The 8,309-nt window shown below is 47.4% G+C and overlaps 1 protein-coding gene across 1 annotated transcript in view; it reads left to right on the top strand.

Annotated features, from left to right (window-relative positions):
* Positions 1 to 2,494: 2,494 nt before the first annotated feature.
* Positions 2,495 to 8,309, top strand: part of LOC134087339 (forkhead box protein J3-like) — a 41,680-nt gene continuing 35,865 nt past the window's right edge. Inside the window, exon 1 of the mRNA XM_062540776.1 lies at positions 2,495 to 2,699. The gene's annotated coding sequence lies outside the window, so the exon portion shown is untranslated. The remainder of the gene's footprint in view (positions 2,700 to 8,309) is intronic.

The following is an 8,309-nucleotide window of genomic DNA, read 5'->3' as shown; positions in this document are numbered from 1 at the left end:
TCTACTCTGATCAAGAAGGCTCACCAGCATCTCCTCTTCCTCAGGAGACTATAAAGAAGGTCCAGCTGTCTCCTCAGATCCCGCTGCACCATCGATAGCATCCTCACCAGCACCGCAGAGGTGAACCTGCCCAACACATCGGTTCTTCACGCCCCTCTAGGCCATCTAAGGTGAGGCAATGCTTGTGTATGAGTTCATAAGGGTAGGAGCAGGGTTTACTCAAGAGTTAGATTATTTTTAGAGTGCTGACCAAATTATAAAGCTCCCCCTGTGACCCCCCCCCCCTCCGGCCCATGCTGACAGGGACAACAAGGCGGCGGATCCCCCCCCCCCCCACACACACACACACAGACAATGTACTGTAATTACACTGTTTTGCACTATGATGTTACTGTGTCTGCACTGCAGTTGTGCTGTTACTGCACTGCACTAGCTGTACATACCGTACTACTGTACATCTGTCTATATGGTCCAAATACATTATTCTGTTTATTCTGTTTCTCTTATTCTTTTAATGCACTGCATACTGTATTTATATTGTTCTTACTAATGTTATTGCTATACATTGCACAGCATATCTGCACATATTATATCAATACTATGTGTTCTTGAGAATGTGCAATACCAAGGGATTTGTGCAATAGGCCTATATCAGGGCAAAAAGAGGGACTGTGCAATATAATGGAGAAAAGGGGAATTATAACAAGTGATAGTTTTATAATGTAAAGAGACGTTTTAAATGCTGATCATTTATTTATTATTGTGATGAACTCAAAATGTCTTGTATCTTTGAGGTCTTAGCATAGGGGTAGGCCCATCTATGAACTTTTTGGGAAATGTGCAATATCATTGGTTAGGAGTGTTTCTCTGTTAAGTTGGAGTTATTGATTACTATGTCTGATGTGCCCACTGTAACTCCACTCTGCTGTCTTTGTTGTCTGTGTGGTATGCGTGAATTGGTGTTTTGTTTTTATGACAAGCAGTTGTATGCAGCACTGTAAATGCCCAAGACAAATTTCCCTTCTGGGACAATAAAGTTCATCTTATCTTATCTTATCTTATATTGGTCATTTTTTGTCCATATACTACATAGCCATATTTATTCTGCTCTAATAAGGTAACTAAATACACATATTTGTATCAATCTAAACCACCCTGCCCTATATTTATTGTCCTGTCTATGCACCACCTGTCTATATTTAGTACATCACACTGCACTTGTTCTGCTTTTTGCACTTCTGGTTAGACGCAAACTGCATTTTGTTGTCTTTGTACTTTTACTCTGCACGATGACAATGAAGTTGAATCTGATCTGATCTCATCCACTGCCCACTCTTGTGCAAGACACGTTGTTTCATTTTCAGTCCACTTGGGGGCAGTGTTGGGATGAGAAATGAGAGCTTGTAGCCTACAGTACATCTTCAAAATAGGCACCTCTGCCATGTATTGTCTCCAATACTTTATGTCTGGCCATCTAGTGTGACAAAAGTTTGACTTTCCGACATGCAGAAAAAACATGATGGAAGTGATCTGTCAGTGTATTGGCTTTGCACATTTGTTTGGTTGAGCTTGTAGGCCTATGCACTTTGTTGATTCTTTCTTTAACCTTGAATTGCCCCTTGGGGATCAATAAAGTATCTATCTATCTATCCATCTATCTATCTATCTATCTATCTATCTACTGTATCTATCTAAGCTGAATGTAACGACCATACACCTATTGTTGTGACAAACCCATAGGCCTATGTTATTTGGCCACCTCGACTAGTCACGTTTCTCTTTTCAAAGTCAAGTTTGACTTTTTAGCAGAGCCCAAGGATGGTCATCGAGGATGTCATTGAGGATATGCCATTGCCATCAACATTAGTTTTAAGATAATTATAGTAGCCTAAAGGTAGCTGCTCAAGAAGATAAGAAAGTTACGCATTTCTGCATATTGGTGCCTAAATAGCCTAGGGGAAGCAATATAATTCTGTCTGATGGGTATAATTCTTGCTCCAAGTTGATGTTGTGAGCATTAACGTAGCCTAATGGAATATTTAGAGGGCATAACACATGCAATCTAAGTTAACACACATTCAGTGCATGCATAGGCTATAGCTCTGTAGAATATCATAAGAGACAAGAACTATGACTAAGACACTGAACTGCATTAGGCTACAAATAAACAGGGTTAGCACAAAATCGATCGTAGCTCCGTCAAATCTGTTATTTAAATACGATATGTGTGTGTGTGTGTGTGTGTGTGTGTGTGTGTGTGTGTGTGTGTGTGTGTGTGTGTGTTTAATGTTATGGAATGATTATTACGCACTGCTGATTTGAGTTGCTTAGGCTACGTTCAGCCCTAGCTCCATCTTTTGGCCATCCAGATGTGCTCTGGTTGCATTGCCTGTGACAGCAGCTGGAAGTAGTTCCGGAGGTTTAGCAAAATCACAGGTCCCGGATGTTAGCTGTCTACAGCAGCGGGCGCAGACGGCAGAGGGAGATCCGCGGAGCACTGTTGACAGCAGTACGCGGGACTATGTCCGTCCGTAAGGAGAACTATTCGGGACAAGCAGCGGCAACTATAGCAGCGACCGAGAGCTAAGAACCCCTTTTGGCTGGGTAGCGAAAGAAGACGAAGTGTGACAAGTGGCGGAGCTGTCTTTATTGAAGTTAATAGGTGGCCATTACTCCACTACTCCCCAACAACCATCAGAGTAAGTAAGAGCTTGTATTGGAGAATCGTAGGGTCTGAAGCGGCCCGTGAGGAGTAGGGCTCTTCGGGGCAAAGGAATGCATTAACGCGACTGCTTCCAGGGTCGTCTTTCGAACAGGCCTTGACAGATTACCACCCACCCGCTGTTGTTGTATTTACTAGTTCAGAATTCGGTCTAATAGTAGAGAATGTTTCAGTTCCTGTGCGAGAATGCATGTGCTCCACCGATTTGACTTTTTACACACCTCACTCCGCTCGCGCCCACAGGTTGCTCCTCTTCCACCCAAGTTAACTCGTGTAGCTTCTTGCTCAAGTTCAGAGCTGACATGCTTGCCTTGTCTTAATGTTTTTAACTTAGCTACAGTGACCAGTACAAAACTACAAACTGTGCAGCTAACTGTAAACTTGCTAAATATGATCAACCTTCAGTTGCAATCGGTGTGTTTTAACTACTGTCTAAAATCACAGCGTTGCTTCAACTTTTAGCTTGACACTTGAGTCGACCGACTGGAATGCGGTCAGTATAACCTGATCTCATTGACATAGCTAGCTGCTAACGATAGCTAACATTAACTGTCAAAGTTGTCCTGCCTCTGTGTCCCTTAAATAATCAGAGGTAGAGGGCTTCGGAGCTAACTTCTCCGTCACGTAGTCAGCTGTTAGCCATACTTGACAGCCAGCGATGGCGCATGTTTTGACGGTTCCAGGTGTCACTCTTGCGGACCCATCCATGCCCTCTTAAGGCCCATTCATGCTCAACGTAAAATACGTGTACGGATACGTGTGGAGTGTTTCACACGTTCTTTCCGTTGATTTCGTCCGTACTTTGACATGAAATTGAGGAGCTTATGATTACGGATGAAACGGATGAAACGTTGCAATACCGAACACTACCACAGGAATATCACACGAAAAAGTGGGGGCGCTATGCATTCACACGTAAAATACGGACGGAGGTATGAATACACCACCGGATAGAACGTGCGTACAAAATACGGACGTAAATTGCCATACGTTGACCATGAATGGGCCTTTATTGTACTGCCCAGCCGGTAACGTTATTCACCACGCCATGGCGCTGATCTCTGCATCGCAAGAGTTGCAGCAAGACATTTTACCCGTATTGAAAAAGGTTTCCCTAGCGACACATTTGATGTTAGCCGTCCCTCTTGTAATCGCCCACGCCTTTGTGTCTTGCCCCATGCCGAGTGTAGGCGTGAGGGCTGCGCATGGAGAGGGGTGTCTGGGTTTCGGAACTCCTCTTTATGAAGCGCTAGTTGTCCGGTCTGTGCAGAGCGGTGTATGCCGCAGGAGATGCCCGTCACCCTGCGCTTTGAGGTGGGATCTCCTCTCAGAGCAGACGGGCTGGTAGTCTGGGTCTCCTTCTACCTTTATGGACCCCAATCATCATTGACAACATCTCAGGTTTATTAGAAAACCTTTCAGGTTATTACTGTAACCTGACTAACACCACCTGTCCAGAGTGAATTTAGATTGGCTAGCATTAATTACTGGTTAATTACCCATTACACTGGTCCACAGTGGTTAGTTGCATAGTAGCCACACAGTTGCTACATCACGTTGGTTGACAGTGCAGGGGCTCCATGCCTATTACTGGTGTGGCATGGACGCGTGTGGAGAGAATTACTAAATGGCTGTATTATGGTACACTACTGTATTGTCATGCAAACTCTTGGGGTGAATATGTGTATACTTGTCTCCTCTAGGCCTGTGTGTTGGACAACGTGTGTGTTTGATGTGTGTTTGATAACGTGTGTATTTGACGTGTGTTTGATGGTGTAATGTATTGGTTTTGTTGTTGTAAAGGCACATCATTCAGCGTAGGACGTGTGGTTGCCCCTGGTAGCCTTTTTTTTATACAGTTCTGTGCTTGTACCAGTTGGCCGCTGTTTAGGACGCATGAATCTGATGCGTCAGGTACAGGAGAGGAGCAGTGGGGCTCTCAGTGCTCTGCATGTTGGGTTGGGCACTTATAGCACCACTTACATTAGGCTACAGTACATTACATTACATTACATTACACTACATTTAGCAGACACTGTTTTGTCCAAAGTGACATAGGGATTACATCGTCCCTGGAGCATCGTGGGGTTACTCAAGGGCACAGTGGTGGAAGCTGGGAAATGAACCCACATCTTTGAGGCTACTGCACGCTAGCCTCAGCTCCTTAACCACTACACTACCACGGCCTCACACACACACACACACACACACACACACACACACACATACACACACACACACACTACTGCACGCTAGCCTCAGCTCCTTAACCACTACAGTACCACCGCCTCACACACACACACACTACTGCACGCTAGCCCAGCTCCTTAACCACTACACTACCACTGCCCGGCCCTGCAGTCCATGAATCGAGCCACGCTGGTATATGAATGGAAAAGTATGAACTGAGAACTCAAGTCTGCATGAACCCAGTCACACTTGTGTCTGAACTGAGAACTCAAGTCTTCATCTGACGTAGAGCCACGGTCCCCCGAGAGCCGTGAGCTAGCTGCTCTTCTCTGAAGGGTGTTTATGAAGCAGCCACTGAAGCGGTGGTGATTTAGTTATTTATTTATTCACATGTTTATTTATTTATTTATCTATTGAGTTCATTTAGCTTCATTATTTGGTTGAGATCCTGATTTCCATCAAGACGGGCGGGCACAGCCTGAGCAGACCCATCAGCCCGCGGTGAGGACGGGGGGTGGGGGGGGGGGGTGGGGTGAGAGTGTGGGGGGACGTGTGTGTGTGTGAGAGACAGTGTGAGAGCGTGGGGGGATGTGTGTGTATGTGTGTGTGTGTGTGAGCGCGGGGGGAGCAGCGGCGCTAAATGTCGTTGATTGAGGGTAATTTGGCGGTTTAATTGTTGCACAGCTGTTGCGTTGGCTGCTGATTGCCCTTTGGAGAAGTTTGCTGTTCCTCGCTGGCTCACGCATGCCAGTGTCATTGAGGCGTGTGATTCCGAATCAGCAGAGGTAGCCCAGGGAGCAGCCAGTCACGGCCCTAATCTGGCCCTGATGTGGCCCGGATGTGGCCCTGATGTGGCCCTGATGTGGCTCTGACGTGGCCCTGATGTGGCCCTGATGTGGCTCTGATGTGGCTCTGATGTAGCCCTGATATGGCCCTGACGTGGCCCTGACTTCTCCATTGTCAGTCTCTCAGGCTGTGAGGGTCAAGGAGGTGGTTTCTGCATCGCCTGCGTCAGGTGTGCATTGCTGCGTGAGCATCGTGAGATGCCAGGGATTCCAGGAAGTCACCTCACCTGCTGTCCCACCCAACACATCTGGCTCCGAGGTGCAACGTGGGCGGGGTCAACCCACGACCTCCGACCCCAGACCCTGAGCAGGAACAGGGTTCTGCGAATCTACGAATCTGATTGGTCAAAATACCTAAACATTCTAAAACTGATTGTGATGAGCCGAGCGTTGCGCTTCAAAGTTGAACCAAGTTCAACTCCCAGTTTGCTCAACGCTAGCGTTACACCAACGCTGTCACCGTTCCGCTGCCGAACCGTAGTGAACAACAGGAAACCTGCCGCTTGCCGCTGGCTAGTGTGATGTGATCCCCGCCGTAGTCTCCGCTCCCCTCTAAAGGTGATGCAGCCTCAGTCTCCGCTCCCCTCTAAAGGTGATGCAGCATGATGCAGACGAGGTTTGGCACTCATTTGTGCCGGTGCGCCAGCATCACTGCATGACACGAAGAGCACATAGCAGGAGATCTCAGATCTCAGCACATCAGCCTCAGCAGAGCTGGTATCATCGCAGATGAAGGGAACGCTGCTGATCGCTGGTTGCAAGATGTCTTCAGTGGAAGTGTGTGTGTGTGTGTGTGTGTGTGTGTGTGTGAGAGAGAGAGAGAGAGTTCAGGCTGGCGATGGTTTCAGGTGATCACTGCTTGCTCCATGCTTTCATAGTTAATCACAGAGAAATGAGGGCTCTGGCTGCAGGAGCTCAGCTTGAGTGTGTGTGTGTGTGTGTGTGTGTGTGTGTGTGTGTGTGTGTGTGTGTGTGTGTGTGTGTGTGTGTGTGTGTGTGTGTGTGTGTGTGTGTGTGTGTGTGTGTGTGTGTGTGTGTGTGTGTGTGTGTGTGTGTGTGTGTGTGTGTGTGTCGGTTTGTGTTTGTGTGTCTACGTACCAGAATGTGTCTCCATATATCTCTGTGTGAAAGTGTGTGTATCTCCATGTGTTCTTGTTTGTGTGTGTGTGTGTGTGTGTGTGTTTGTGTGTTTGCGTGCGTTTGCGTAAGCGTCTTTCAGAGTTCCTCTAATCAGTGTGGTGCATTAGCAATGAGAGCGTCATGAAAGCGCCCAACAGCAGGCAGCAATCCCGAGCCGTGGCGGAATGATCGCCCCCCTCGCCCCCCCAACCCCCCCGCGTTCCGCCCCAGCAAGCCCCCCCCACCCCCAAACACACACACACACACACACACACACACACAAACATACACACACACACACGCTCCCTGCGTCATGACTGAGCACTGGTGACTTGTGGGCCGCTTGAGTGGCGGCTCGCTCACCAGAGGAGCTGCGGAGTGCTGCCGGGTCAGGACCAGCTGTGGGCCGTAACTGGGCCACACAGACTATATACCACACATGATATACCACACATGATATACCACACAGACTGCACCACACATGGTATACCACACAGACTATATACCACACAGACTACACCATGCAGACTATACAACCCAGACTACACCACACAGACTACACCACACATGATATACCACACAGACTACACCATGCAGACTATACAACCCAGACTACACCACACATGATATACCACACAGACTACACCATGCAGACTATACAACCCAGACTACACCATACATGATATACCACACAGACTACACCACACATGATATACCACACATGATATACCACATACAGTATGATATACAGTACCATGCAGACTATATACCATGCAGACTACACCACACTTGATATACCATGCAGACTACACAACACAGACTACACCACACATGATGTACCACACAGACTATACCACACATGATATACCACACATGATAAACCATGCAGACTACACCACACAGACTATACCACACATAATATACCATGTCATGTCTGGTCATCGCATCACCTGAAAAGACACACAGTAATGCAAAGTGTTTGAGTGTGTGTGTTTGTGTTTGTGTGTGTGTGTGTGTGTGTGTGTGTGTGTGTGTGTGTGTGTGTGTGTGTGTGTGTGTGTGTGTGTGTGTGTGTGTGTGTGTGTGTGTGTGTGTGTGTGTGTGTGTGTGTGTGTAGGGGCGGCAGTCAGGTGTCTGCTGGGTCTCATAACTATTCAGAGGAGACTTCAGTCTTCACCGTCAAAGCAATACACAGCAATATTTGTGTGTGTGTGTGTGTGTGTGTGTGAGTGCGTATGAAGAGTTCTTCCCTCACCTCCCCTGCCCTGTGCCTCCTGGCGTCTCTCCTGCTCTGTGTGTGTGTGTGTGTGTGTGTGTGTGTGTGTGTGTGTGTGTGTGTGTGTACGTGTGTGTGTCTCCTGCTCTTAAAAGCTCGTTAGCTCTCCGTCCTCGTCCTGCCTGTGGTGCTGGTCGGGGCCGTTGCCGCGGCTATG

Source organism: Sardina pilchardus, chromosome 7 (genome assembly GCF_963854185.1).
Source record: "Sardina pilchardus chromosome 7, fSarPil1.1, whole genome shotgun sequence".
In the NCBI taxonomy this organism is placed as follows: domain Eukaryota; kingdom Metazoa; phylum Chordata; class Actinopteri; order Clupeiformes; family Clupeidae; genus Sardina; species Sardina pilchardus.
The sequence above is the reverse complement of the archived record's forward strand: the minus strand, read 5'-3'. Positions and strand labels throughout refer to the sequence as shown.